This window comes from Rattus norvegicus, chromosome 8 (assembly GCF_036323735.1).
Source record: "Rattus norvegicus strain BN/NHsdMcwi chromosome 8, GRCr8, whole genome shotgun sequence".
Classification (NCBI taxonomy): domain Eukaryota; kingdom Metazoa; phylum Chordata; class Mammalia; order Rodentia; family Muridae; genus Rattus; species Rattus norvegicus.
Genome location: NC_086026.1, coordinates 51,422,522 through 51,435,348, shown reverse-complemented (window position 1 = coordinate 51,435,348; position 12,827 = coordinate 51,422,522). Strand labels below are relative to the sequence as shown.

The 12,827-nt window shown below is 44.1% G+C and overlaps 1 long non-coding RNA gene and 1 other non-coding gene across 2 annotated transcripts in view; both read left to right on the top strand.

Annotated features, from left to right (window-relative positions):
- The window catches only part of LOC120094128 (uncharacterized), a 30,732-nt gene extending 29,218 nt beyond the window's left edge, over positions 1–1,514 (top strand). The window contains exon 2 of the long non-coding RNA XR_005488116.1: positions 465–1,514. This is a non-coding gene — a long non-coding RNA (uncharacterized LOC120094128). The remainder of the gene's footprint in view (positions 1–464) is intronic.
- Positions 1,515–10,093: 8,579 nt separating this feature from the next.
- On the top strand, positions 10,094–10,166 carry Trnap-agg75 (transfer RNA proline (anticodon AGG) 75). Its single transcript has one exon. It is a non-coding gene; the product is annotated as a tRNA-Pro (tRNA).
- Positions 10,167–12,827: the final 2,661 nt, after the last annotated feature.

Sequence of the window (12,827 nt, the reverse complement as noted above, 5' to 3'; positions counted from 1 at the left end):
GGTGCATGGGAGGGTTTGCAGGGGTGAGGATGGGGACTGATGTCATTCCAAAATCTCAAAGAGTGAAAGAAAAGTTGAAAACCTTATATGCACAACTTTTGTTTTGACTTCGAGTTTTTAGCGAGTCCTGTGTGTGACTGGCGAGAGTTGGGCTGAGTAGCATCCACAACCCACAGATTATTAAAAGGCAGTTAAGAGATGGAGAGAAAGCCTTTCATGTGGGAGCATGCTGCTGTCTCTCACCTCCCTCCCTCAAATCCGTTTGATCCCAAGTTGAGGACAAATAACACAGTCGGATGCTGGGTTTTCAGGTTTGCAGATATACAGTGCCAGCTTCCACACCTGTCCGAATGGATGCCTGTGTGTTAGATTTCTCCTGTACAGGGTTGAAAGCCTGCTCTCTTTGCTTCCGGTTCCTATTTCCCTCTACAGCTGATGTTGATAGCCTGTGGTTTTTCTTTTAGCGGTTGTACCAATGACACTCTCTCACGCCCCTCCTTTTCTGGCCTGGCAAGGACACCTCTAGAATGAAGAACAATTTTCCCTTTGCACTCTGAAAGGAAAATTAACACAGCAAGACCTTTAACACTGAGCGCCAACAGCTGTGAGAGATGGCTCAGCAGTTAAAAGCACTGGCTGTTCATTCAGAAGACCTGAGTTCAATTCCCAGCATCCAAAGGTGGCTCACAACTGCTTGGATCTCCAGTTTCAGGTAACCTGACACTTCCTTGGAAACACCTATACAATTGATATATACATCATAGACATCATACAGACACATACACATACACATACATATATACATTTTATTCCAGGGGCAAAGGCAAGATTGGGGACCTGTAGCTATTGCTTTGAACAAACTGAATTGGAGATGAACAGGCTGAGAGAATCCACGAGCTTCTCGGTTGCTCAGTCCATGAGGTGATCTGCTGGAATCCTGAAGAAGCGATTTTAATACTGGGGAAGGAATGCCTCGGTAACAGGATGCCTCGTTAAGAGCATACCTGAATTTGCCAGCAAGATTGAAAGCAAGCAGGCAAAAGGCTTCAGCGTAGCAGGGAACTAGGTTTGCTAATACTCTGAGAATGCTAGTTGACCTAGAAAAGACAAGCCTGAATCGTTAAAATCCATTCCCATGGGCCGTACAGAAGGATGGAGAGATTGGTCAGTGGTGGCTGCTCTGAGGGATGGACTGGAAGACCAGAACCAGATTGCCTCTCCGGGTCACAGATTGTTGTCTGAAGACTAGGAGGGGGCTCAATGATCTATGTTGGAAGAGCATACCCTCACTGAATACAGAATAGCCAGGTTGAAGCCTAATGTGGAACTCAAATCCTGCCTGTTAGTCCCTATTTGAGGACTTGGAAAAGACAATGGGGAGAAGTCACCAATTGTTGTCTTGTTATGAGGACCTGGCCATTGCAGCAGGTTGGTTCCAGAGAGGAAGACAGATACTCAGTCTGAAACGTTAGCTGGGGAAAATGGGAATCAATTAAAACTATGCACGTGTTTCACATATTGTATTTGGGTGCTCTTTAGCCATTTTGGCTTTTGGATATAAATATCCAGAGGATACCTATTGCAAACACTTGAACTCCATTGATGGTGACTAGCCTAGATTTTATAAGGGTATTTAAACAATATTAGACTGGTTTCTAGAGTTTATCCAGGTCAGTGAGCTTGTCTAAAGCATTAGGGGAAACACCCCCTCTTTTTCTTTCTTTCTTTTTTGTTTTTTCAGAGCTGGGGACCGAACCCAGGGCCTTCCACTGAGCTAAATCCCCAACCCCGAAACACCACCTCTTACTTCAATAAAATAAATTATGCTAGCCAACAGGGCCTCCCAGATTTGTCATATAAGTTAGCAGTTTAAAAAAATATAACTTATAACAAGTAAGCCAGACAATCAGATCCCGATGTCTGACACCTCCTTTCTAATTGTCGCTAAAGCCTGACTCAGGCTGATGATGCATGGCTCAGGAAGGAAGGAATATTCAATCTCAGGCACTAACCATGATAACTAGATCAGAACTGGATACAGCAGAACTGGATCTCTGATGTGGCACAATGGCCTGAAGCTATTCCAGGTTTTCATACCGGTTCAGCAGAGGTCAGGAGAATCAAAATAGTGCTGAAGGCAAAGGGAGAGGCCTTCTGCAGGGGAGTGATGGTATCACAGAGGAAGGAACCTTATGTAGAGCCTCCCACATCCAGTGTCTAAGTCCCAAAGGCTTAGGAAATCAGAGACCAATAGTGTGTGAACAGAGGAAGGCTATTTCAGATCTGAGGGAAAGAAAAAATGGCCAATGAACAACGGGAGAGGAGAGAATGTTTACTTCAGAGCAGGGAGAAAGGACAAGAGAGCATTCTGGAACTTGCAAGTGGATTCCCTTATTTTTAAAGGTCAAAGACTCCACTGGTTGTTATTTATTTGTTATACATTGGTGGATCTTTGTTTCTACCTATGCCTATCGAGAGGGACAGTACTATGGATATGGGTGTACACATTCTCCAAGGTCTTGCCTTCTATACTTTTGAAACATATATCTTGAAATATGCATCTAGATTATATTGTTATTAATGGGACTCTTCGAATTGAGAGTCCTCAGAAAGGCAGAGACAATCCAGTAGTTCCTAGCCTTACAGTCAGATCCAAATTCCTTCCCATAAGAAATGTGGTCCTCGAACCTCTCAAACATCACCTCCCACTGTACTTCCCAACATTATAACAGTTAATGTTGATTGTAAATTTGACAGAATCTGGAATCATCTAGCAGGCAAGCCACACTGTGAGTGGTTATTTAGATTGTTAGCCTCTGGGGGGTGCCTGTGAGGGATTATCTTCCTTGGGTAATTGAGGTGGGGAGACCTGCCCCCCGGAAGGAGGGCAACCCTGCTTGCTGGGCGTGGCTCCTGAACTTCAGGGAAGCAGAAGTCATTAGGGACTCTAGACATCATGCAACCACCTTCCTCAAGTTTCTGCGGTCTGTCACCGCCTTGAAATGTGAACCTCTTCTCCCCTAAGTTTATTTTGTCAGGCTTTTATTTTGTTATTCACAGCAGCAGAAAAAAAATAAAATAAAATCCCCGAATGATTGACACCAGCCTGTCTACAGCTCATGGGACACTGCTGAGGGGAACTGACCCTTTTTCCTTTGGCTGGAATAGCATTGCAAATCCATGACTTGCTTTTTGTCTCGACCTCCTGCCACTTGATATCCCATCAAAGACAGCCTGTCTTAACTCCATGTAAGCTATAATAAGCCACTTTCTTCTCATATACACATATTTAAATTTTTACCCTGATATGCCTTTTTTTTTCTTTTTAAAGAAGGGTCTTACTATGTATGTAACACTTCCGGGCTTGGAACTAAGCAATGTAGACTGAGCTGGTCTTGAACTCACCAAGGCCTGCCTCTCTGCTTCTGGAGTCCAGGTATGGTGAGCCTTTGCATGCATGTGCATATATACACATCAGGTAGAAATAAGTTTCACAAATTCTTGCAATTTGTGAAATTTGTGCAATTTCAGAATAGATAAGATTGTCTAGAACATATGTCTAACACATATCTGTTGAAGGAATGAATAATTCAACTTAAATGGCATTTTTCCTTTTTTCTTTTCCTTTGTTCAAGCTAAAAATTTTCAGTAGATAAGAGAAACCGGCCACTGAAACAGAGATCTGTTATGCAAAAGGTTGTAACCTGACTTAGCGTTTCTATTGCTGTGTAGAGACACCAGGACCACGGCAAAACTTTTATAAAGGGAAACATTTAATTGAGGCTGGCTTACAGTTTCAGAGGTTCAGTCTACTACTATCACGTTGGGGAACATGGCAGCATGTAGCAGACATGGCACTGGAGAAGGAGCCAAGAGTTCTACATTTGATTCAGCAAGAAGAAAGGGGGAAAAATGCCACATTAGGCCTGGCTGGAACATCTGAGACCTCAAAGCCCTTTCTTAGTAACACACTTCCTCCAACAAGGCCACACCCACTCCAACCAAGGCCACACCCACTTCAAAAGACATCTACTCCAAGGCCACGCCCACTTCAACAAGGCCACACCCACTCCAATGAGGCCCCACCTCCTAATAGTGCCATTCCCTCTGATCTTATGGGGGCCATTTTCTTTCAAACCATCTTATAACCCAATCCCAGTTTTTCTCCCAGGCACACAGCAGCAGCATCCAGTCACTTATATATACTCACTCACTCCTCTTTTCTAATCTACCCCCTCTCCGTACTAGAAAGTTCCACCATACCGACCTCTAAGACATATATTGCTGTCCTTGCCTAGGCCTGCCACTGGCAGCCACTATTCTCTTTGACCCTTAACTGGTCTCCTCTCTTCTGTTCTTGCTCCATTCTTATCCAGTTTGCATACACCGGCCAGAGAGGGATTGAACAAGCTGGCCAACGGTAAACTGTTATCCTGCCTAAGAGTCCTTCAATGGCTACACGTGGTCCGTGTATTAAGCTCCAGAGCTCTGTTCAACATTTTCCCAACTCCTAACCCATTCCTAGTGACACACTTCCTCCAACAAGGCCACACCCACTCCAAGAGACCACACCCACTCTAACAAGGCCACACCCACTCCAACAACTTTCAACTCCTCCTTTGTCAGTCTTTTTGCCCCTGTGTTCTAGCCTTACTAGTGTGTATGTAACATTTCAGGACTTTGAGTTCATTCTGGCCTGAAACTTTCCTACCTGCTTGCCCCTTTCCCCTCTCTATAGACCACTCTTTGGATTCCGGCCCAAATGCCACCTTACTGTAAAGGCATCTGTGCTGGTGTGAATGAGAATGGCCCTCATAGGTTCATAAATTTGGATGCTTGGTGGTTCCCAACTAGTGGAACAAATTGAGAAGGATTAGGAGGTGTGGCCTTGGTCATGAAGAGCTTTTCCACCCACGCCCCAGTTCCTGAAATAACAACTCTGAGATGTATTATTTATGAATAAATGCCTAGGCCACAAGCTTGAGCCTGTTCCCTCAACTAGCTCATGACTTACTTAACCTGTTTATTCTATTCTATGAGTGCCACACGACTGGTTACCTCTTCTCGGTTTCATGCATCTATCTCCTCAGAGTCTGGGGCAAGTCTGTTCCCCTGCCTTACTCTCTCCCACAATTCCTCTCTCCCTACTAAAATTCCCACCTTCTATTTTCTGCTTTAGCTCATTGGGCATCAGCTTTTTTATTGACAGACGATGCCTCCATACTGTACATGAGAGATTCTCTTTATAGTCTTGCTTAAGGAGGTGTGTCCTTGTTGGAGGGATTGTGTCACTAGCCGTGTGCTATGGAGGTTCCAAAGCCCACACCAGACTTAGTGTTTCCCTCTCCCTCTCCTTCTCCCTTTCCCTTTTTTCCCCCTTCCTCTCCCTCTCCCTTTGTCTGAAACTTATGGTTCAGATGTAAGCTCTCAACTACTGCTCCAGTCCTGCCAGTCTTCCATCAGGCTCCCCACCATTGATGACCATGGAATAACCCTGAAAACTCTAAGCCCCTAATTAAGCGCTTTCTTTTATAGTTACCTTGCTCATATGTTTCTTCACAGCAAGAGAACAGTAGCTAAGATAGCATCAGTTAGGGTCTAAAAATGAAACATCTCTGTTAAACTTTGTGGTGGTGTGACCCAGGGTGCGGCACTATTTGGAGGTGTCGTCTTGGAGTAGGTGTGGCCTTGTTGGAGGAAGAGTGTCACCATGAGCATGGGTTTTAAGATCGTCATCTTAGCTGACTGGAAAGCCAGTCTTTTCCTAGTGGCCTTCAAAGATGTGGACCTCTCAGCTCCACCTGTACCATGCCTGTCTGAACACTGCCATGTTCTTGCCTTGACAATAATGGATTAAACCTCTGAACTCTGTAAGCCAGCTCCAGTTAAATGTTGTCCTTTATAAGAGTTGCCTTGGTCATGCTGTCTCTTCACATGAATGGAAACCCTAAGACTAACTTTACATATGAAATGTTTCCTGCAAGCTCACAGGTCCCCAGCCGGTGACACTCCTTGTAGGAGATCTAGGAATTTCTGGAAGAAATAAATCACTGTGGGAATGCCTTTGAAGGTTATGGCTCCAGTCTCCTCCTCCTTTTCTCTCCATGTGCGTGAAGTGAAGAAGCTCTTCTGTCCCACCTCCTTGTTCCTGTGATGTTCTGCGTAAGTGCACAGGGCCAACCAGCCATGGACTGGATCCTCTGGAAGCATGAGATAAACGATCCCTGCCCACTTTAAGTTGTTTACACTGGGCATTTGTCATTGTGACAGGAAAGCTAAGAGAGGCACTGCCTAGCCTCCAGGGTGGTTTAGCTTACTCTGCATTCCCCTCCCTCCTTCCTTCCCTCCCTCCCTTCCTCCCTCCCTCCCTCCCTTCCTTCCTTCCTTCCTTTATTCCATTCCTCTCTCTTTTTCTCTTTCCTTTCTGTTTTTCCTTCTTTCCGTCTTTTTCTTTCCTTTACTTCCTTTTTAATCTTTATCAAAATTTAGTTAATATTCCATCATTGGGCATTTTTCTTTTTACTGATGTGGCCATGTTAAACGATGTCTCGGACAGCGTCTACTACGTGCCTCTCACTCTGGTATGGTTATTTCCCTATGACAGCACTAGAGAGAGAATTGCAAGTCGAGACTTTCATGACTTTAAGGGGTTGCCCTTAAGTCACGTCTGTTTTATCTGGTTTCCATCCACACTACCGTGTGTCCGGGCTTTGACTTTCTTCAGCACAGGTAAAAGAAGCCAGGGGTCCCCACTGAACCCCACTCACAGACTGTGTTCCACCTAGAATTCAGAGGTTCTCTTGGCACCCCAGGAGCAGTGTGTAGCATCCACCTGTTAATGCATATTTTCATAAGGAATCCAGGTGGGATCAGTCCCTTGGCTATTAGCTGAGGCTCTGTTCTGGTTCAAGGTCTATTTGATTTTTAAACTTCTAGAAAATTGGATTTTCCCCAGGTTCGTGTTTTATCCTCCTTAAGTGTCCTTGCTCTCGGTAATCTCAGACTACTCCTCCTCCTCCTTCCCCTCAGGTATCATCCCTCTTTCCATTTCTAATACAGCTTCACATTCAGGAGAGAATAATGCCATCCACATTACCCCACTCTGCACAAGCCAGCCTATGTCTCAAAACGCCAGCCAGCCTCTGATGCATCTTACTAGATAATGTGCCGCGCGGTGTCTCCACTCTGCGCAGACTCAGACCAGAGAGACATAAGACCAGACTCAAACTGGGGATGCGAAGAATCTTGTTTGTAGGAGGCAAAGTAGCTTTTGTCTAATAAAATGAGGCAGGAGCGGTACTGCTGCAAGGTGTGGATGCAGCCTTGTGGTGAGCGGTGTCTTCAACGCAGCAGGAAGCAGCCTGCTACCAGCTCCACAGGCTGGGTCCGTGCAACCACATCCCTGGGCACTATGTCCACCTTCTCCGAGCTATGCTTGCTACCCGACCATGTCACTGGGAACTACCACTAATCCGGAACCTTCTGCCTCAGGCCTAGTTCCACATTGCAAGGGCTATTCTGAGTGTACTAGGATATCACCTAGATACCACCATTCATTGTCTGTCCCCAGGTCATTCTCTATCCTACAGCCCTGTTTGTTTCTCCGGAAACTTCACAGAAAAATTACCATATTTAATTGCTTGCCTGCCTGCTGTCTGTTCCCACAAAGAACCTGTAGACCCCTAAGGGTCTTTATATCTCATTGTTACTATAGCCTCGTGTCATAGATACTGCTCATATTTATATATTGGGGATTTAGCTCAGTGGTAGAGCGCTTGCCTAGCAAGCACAAGGCCCTCGGTTCGGTCCCCAGCTCCAAAAAAAAAAAAAAAAAAAAAAAAGAAAGAAAGAAAGAAAGAAAGAAAAAGAATGAAGATGAAGACAGACTGATTGATGGACAATGAGTGAAAAATTATTTGTGCATATGCAACTGACTCTATGTTTATCTTGGTATGGGTTGAGTATTTCTTAATCAAAACACTTAGGGCCATTGTGTTTGAGATTTTAGATTGTTTTCATGTACATAATGAGGTTATTTGGGACACAAATCTAAACAGCAGGTAATTTTACATAATATTTTTAGTACTTTTTTTTTTTTGCATGAAACTGATTTTCATGGTGTGTAATTTTCCACCCACATAGTCATTGTGGCCCTTGAAACTTTCAGATTTTGGAGCATTTTAGATTTCAGATTCTTGCACTAGGGTCACTCAACCCGTGCGTGTTGCCAGCTGTTGAAGCCGATCAGGTGACAGCAAAGGCTGCGTAAAACTATCACTATCTAAAGCTGTGTGCCCCACATGGAGCTCACTCATTGGCAGCTTGTTTATTCTTCCCAGGAGAGCAGGGGCTTTGAATGTGTATCTGCAGTCGTTCCGTTTCTGTCCTTGGTCAGGCTAGAAAATCAAGTCAAATCACAGGACGAGCAAACATCACCAGACACAGTTAATTTTATAAGGAAGTTATTACTGTACTGTAAGGATTTTCCCTAACCAGTGGCATCCCTAGATGAGTTTGACGTAACAATCATTGTGTCTTCCTGGACAGCATTTTCTATGCGGTAAAGGTAGGACCAAAACAACGAGGCTCACAATTTCAGTCTGTGTAATCTCTATACACAGAGCAGGCTGCGCTCCATGTCCCCAGTGGCTGAGAAATTTTCATGCAGCCCTGAAAATGCAGGTGTATAAAATAGGTATGCAAATTGCTGATCGTAATGTTAATAAATCATAATGAAGAGTATTTTAAAACAACTCTTTGATATATGAGTTTGTCATTAAAATCAAAATAATAATGAGATGTACGTGCTTGTTTGTTTACACACACAAAAAAATGAAATCTTGGCTGAAGGTTTGACGTTGGGGATGCAGGGCCTCATCAGCTGACAGAGTTGATCAGTACCGTGATATGATTATTTATTGTCTGCGATGAGAACACCACTTTGAAAAATCCATAGTACAAAAATGGCAGAAGTATGTGTAGGGTCACTCCAGAAATTGTTAGAAATTCCATCCTAATCTCGAGCCAAAATTTCATTTCATAATTTTTCTTTTGAGATTCATGTCACCAATTTTTTTTTTTAATACCAACCAATCTAACACAAAACAACCCAGAGATGTACCAACTTGATGCACCTGAGGAATGATGGTAGGAAAATATTAAAAGTCTTTGTTTTCCATAGTTAAGCGATTAGGTTTCTATGACAACAGAGAACCTGGCTTGTACTATTAAAAAAAAAAAGCCATTCATAACAGAAAATAATCTTGGATCTGAGCTTAGGCATTTCAGGGACTGTTCTTTGGCGTAGGCTGTGTGAGGGCCAGTGCAGAGCAGAATGAACAGGTTGTGTGGGAAACCAAAGCTACAACATCATGAGCTAGAACTCGGCCACACCTGGGAGCTGTGTATATCTGATTTGAATTATTTTTTTTTTTTTTGTGCCCGAGCATACAGAAACTTTTTACTGTTGCCCAACTTTTATGACCACCCCCTCTCAGTTCAGTTTTGTGACCTCATATGGGGTCAAGGACCCATAGTTTAAGAAGAGGGGGTCTGTTGGTCAGCACATAAGAAGGAAAGCTCCCAGGAATTTCCACAGGGTTACTCTGGGGAAACTACCTATGGGTTCTCAATCCAGAAGAGGGAGGCTAGATGGGAAAAGAGAGACTGGAGCCAAGAGTATGATGCCAAGGGTCTCAGAATACCTCGGACATAGTTTGAGTTCCTATGCCCCTTTCAAAGCTAGAGGATACTTTGAGAGAGGCAGTTGGACTGAATTCCACGAGCCAAGAAATGAAGACATAAGATTCCTGACTGGGTGAAGCAGCATGCCCATGGGGCAGTCATTTCACCCAGGACTGTGGGAGAATGAATGGCGCTAGGAAACATGGGTCCTCTCCTCCATAGCCAGCAATAATTGCTTCCTGCCTCTTTCTCTTCCTCTAATCCTTCAGTGTCACATTTCAATCAAACTTTGTTTTTGGGGGGCAAAAAAAGTCAATGTTAGTCTGGGTATGGTAGATGCCTATAATTCCAGCACTCAAGAGGTTGAAGCAGGGGGATCACTGTGAGTTTAAAGGCTAGCATAAGGGGGTTGGGGATTTAGCTCAGTGGTAGAGCGCTTGCCTAGGAAGCACAAGGCCCTGGGTTCGATCCCCAGCTCCAAAAAAAAAGAACCAAAAAAAAAAAAAATAAAGGCTAGCATAGGCTATTACGGAGTGGGTATTAGGGCAGTCCGTGGTGGATATCAAGATCCTGTCTCATAAACAAAATAAAACAAACAAAAAAAATCCACTAAAACAAAATAATGAAAATGAGGAAAGGAAGGAAGGAAGGAAGGAAGCATCTGTCTTAGCACAGACAGAACAAAAAGGACTTTGTGTCACCTCTCGCACCCCAATTAATTTTCATTCTGCCTAGAGCCCCGTGTGGACAGTTCTGAGGCACACCACAGACTGAGTGGGGATGACCAATTAACACTGTCAATCATGGATGAGGGATGCCTAGTTAGCACTGTCAATCACAGGTAATGGCGAGAGTCATGACAAAATGTGCCGTGCCAAACCTCTATCCTGTGAGGCAGAGTGAATTAGTCCAAACTCTACAGTACTTCTTCGACACCATGTGTAGCCTCCGTTGCTTTATTTTCTAATTTAGAAGAGAGGGCTCCGTCTTCTGGAAAGCAATCTCCGATGTCAACAGAATGAGAAGATATTTCGTGGACTCAGAAGCTTCTCTAATGGAGGCCACTCATCAAACAAACACACTTCAAAGGCTCAGCTAGCAGCTTGAAGAGGTCTGAACACCTCTTTCCCTTCCTTCCATCTTTGATTTTTGTTTGGTTCTTTGGGTGTTTTTAGGAGACAGTGTTTTGCCAGACATGGCAGCCCACACCCTTAATCCCAGCACTTGGGAGACAGAGGCAGGTGGATCTTCTCAGAATTCAAGGCCAAACTGGTCTAGATATCGACACCCAGGACAGCCAGGACTACATTGAAAGGCCCTGTCTCTAACCAAAGAAACAAACAAATAACAGAGTCTTGTTATACACAGTAAAATGGCCTGGAACTTAGGGCCTCTTGCCTCCACTTCTCAGTGCTGGCATAACCAGTGTGTATTACTATACCAGGAAGAGCGTTTTGTGTATCCCTTACTGAAAGTTCCTGTGCATGCGTTAGAAAGGTTAGGCTTTTAAAAGTGACCTTGCCCCCAGAGAGCTAGTAAGTAGTGGCCCAGTAATTATACCTCAGCGGCATCCTTTGTGCACCTCCCCCCTCCCCTGCCCCTTTCTCTCATCTGTGGTGCTGAAATTCAAGGCCACAGCGTAGCACATGCCAGGGAAGTGCTAATGTCTTTTCTTTTGAGACAGAAGAACCTTCGACACGGAAGTCATGGATGCAGGAACGCATTCATACCCGAAGATTCAGAAAATTTCAGGTGCTGTTGTCAACAACCCCTGAGCCCAGTCAGAACCTGATTGAAACTGTATCCACAGCTCGTGTTTATATCATAGAAAGACCCTTGCAAATCAGATTTAGGAAGGATTGGCCAAGAAAGAGATCCTGAAAGGAATAATCCTATATTAGGTTCCTGAAAGATCCAACGGGAGCTGGCAAGGTTCTGAGAATAGGAGACTGGGGCTTTCATTTACAAGTGCATTTATTCTAGCTTTTCAGATGAGCTGAGTATGTAAATGTCTTTGAGCCGGAGAAGCCATATAAAGAAATCACTTTTTATTCCTTGAGAAAATTCTATTATGCTCTGTTTAAATGACCAAAACTCCAGGGGGCCTGCAAAGATTATTAAAGAGAAATTGGTCATTAAATTGAGGCTATCTTGTAGATGAATTTTAAAAATCAAGCTGTCAAACCCCTCACTGGAAAATAAAGGGGTTGTCATTGGATTATCACAGAGGAACTCTGAGCAGCACAGTGCAGCTTCTTTTTTGTCTGTCCTTGTGGTTTTTACCCCAAAACGGATTGGGGAACTGAGAGCGTAAGCAAATGCATACAGTAAAAGTAATGGCGTGACTTGTGGGGGAAGATTTTCGCCTCCTCAGGTGTGTCTTTAGCCGCTGGCTGAGGAGGCAGAAAGACAAGTTGGTGAAGTGGGGTGCTATTGAGTCACCCATTTACAAAGAACAATTTATTCTTTGAAAAAATATAACATTTTAATCACATCTAGCCTCCCCCCAACTACTCCATCCAGCTCCGCCCGGGGACTTCATGTCTGTTATTATTACTGTTGGTATCAACCTGAGTCCAGTTAGTTTACTTAGGCCACTCATGCATGGGCATAGACCCTGCCAGTAGCCACACTCCCAGAGAAGAGTGACTTTCCCTTGCTAAGCAGCTTTCAGCCACCAAGAGACCCTCCACTAGCAGTGAGGCCTTGGGACCTCCTTCTCATCCATTCTGGGATTTGATTGACTTGACCTTGTGCAAATGTTGTGTGGACAATTATAGCTGCTGTGTATTTATGTGTTCGCCAGCCATGTCGTACTCAGAAGGCAGTGTTTCAGAGTTCTGTTCCCGTCCCTCATCCATGTTTCCTGAGCTTTGGCTCAAAGGAGGAGATTCATACAGATGACACATCCATGGCTGATCACTCACAGTCACTCGTTCTTAATGTTTTTGACCAGGTATGATTTTCTGCATGAACCACTACTCTCTGACCAAGGTTGAGATCAGACAAATCTGTGAGTATAAATATAAATACAGAGAATGTAGTCTGTCAACATGACTGTTAGTGAAAGACCAGGAAGTTTCTCCCTGGTACCTATGAGTCTCCAAGTCATGGGGATTTTTTTGTCATGGCTTTATAGTACA